Source organism: Orycteropus afer, unplaced genomic scaffold (genome assembly GCF_000298275.1).
Source record: "Orycteropus afer afer isolate SDZICR_OR568_19922 unplaced genomic scaffold, OryAfe1.0 scaffold00648, whole genome shotgun sequence".
Taxonomy (NCBI): domain Eukaryota; kingdom Metazoa; phylum Chordata; class Mammalia; order Tubulidentata; family Orycteropodidae; genus Orycteropus; species Orycteropus afer.
Window position 1 is genome coordinate 350,267 of NW_006922235.1, and position 1,354 is coordinate 351,620.

The window sequence follows — 1,354 nt, forward strand, 5'->3', positions numbered from 1 at the left end:
GAAGGATGTCATGTTTGGTAGGGTGGATGGTCAACAAAAGAGGGGGAGACCTTCAACGAGATGGATTGACATGGTGGCTGTGATGATGGTCTCAAGTATAGCAGGGATTGTGGGGCTGGCGCAGGACCGGGCAGTGTTTTGTTCTACTGTGCATGGGGTCACTATGAGTTGGAAATGACTCTATGGCACTTAACAACAACAACAACAAGAACAGGCAGTGAGGCGGGAAGCAGCAAAAGGACAAAAAAAGTTACCTAAGAACAGGCAGCGAGGAGGGAAGCAGGGAGATGACAAAAAAGGCTAAGAGGACTGGAACAGATTGAGGAGTCAGCTGCAGGGACCCAGTGAGGAGAGGGAACCTAGGCCACCCCCCCAGAAGCAGCAAGGCAGGAAGCAGGGAGAGGACAGAAAAGGCAAAGGGGACTAGAACAGATCAAGGAGTTAGCTGCAGGGTTCCAGGTAAGGGTGGTTGGAGAGGTTTCCAACAACTAAGGGAGACAAACTTGTCTATCAGTTTGTCCTACTGTGGTGACGTGTTGCTGTGAGTCTTGAGGCTGTGTCACTGGTGTTTCAAACCCAGTGGGGTGCACCTATTGTACAGGTATCAGCCCAGCTTGCAGACTGAGACAGACTAGAAGAAGGAGGAGGCCATGCATTTCTCAAAGAATTGGCCAGGGAAAACCTTATAAATATCAGAGAAGCACTATCTGATACATTACTCCACAACTTTATGAATAGTCCAGAAACATTGTCCAATACAGAAGAGGAAGATGAGTCTCTTAGCTTAGAAAGCTCTCAAAGTAGGACTGGGCAAGGGCTGCATTATGAGAGTAAAATCAGCCTTACTCATATTGATAAGGTAAAGCTTTTGAGACCTCCATTTGCTGACATGGCATCACTCAAGTTGAGAAGAAACAGCTGCAAACATCCGTTAATAATCAGAACATGAAATGTACAGAGTATGAATCTAGGAAAATTGGAAGTTGTCAAAAATGAAATGGAATGCATGAAGATTAATATCCTAGGCATTAGTGAGCTGAAATGAACTGGTTTTGGCCATTTTGAATAGACAACCATATGATCTATTATGCTGGGACTGACAGTTTAAAGAAGAATGGCATGACATTCATCATCACAAAGTATATTTCAAGATCTGTCCAGAAGTACAATGCTCTCAGTGTTAGGATAATATTCATACACCTACAAGGAAGACTCATTAATATGACTATTATTCAAATTTATGCAACTACCACCAAAGACAAAGATGAGGAAATTGAAGATTTTTATCAACTTCTGCAGTCTGAAATTGACTGAACTTGCAATCAGGATGTGTTAATTATCACTGGTGACTGGA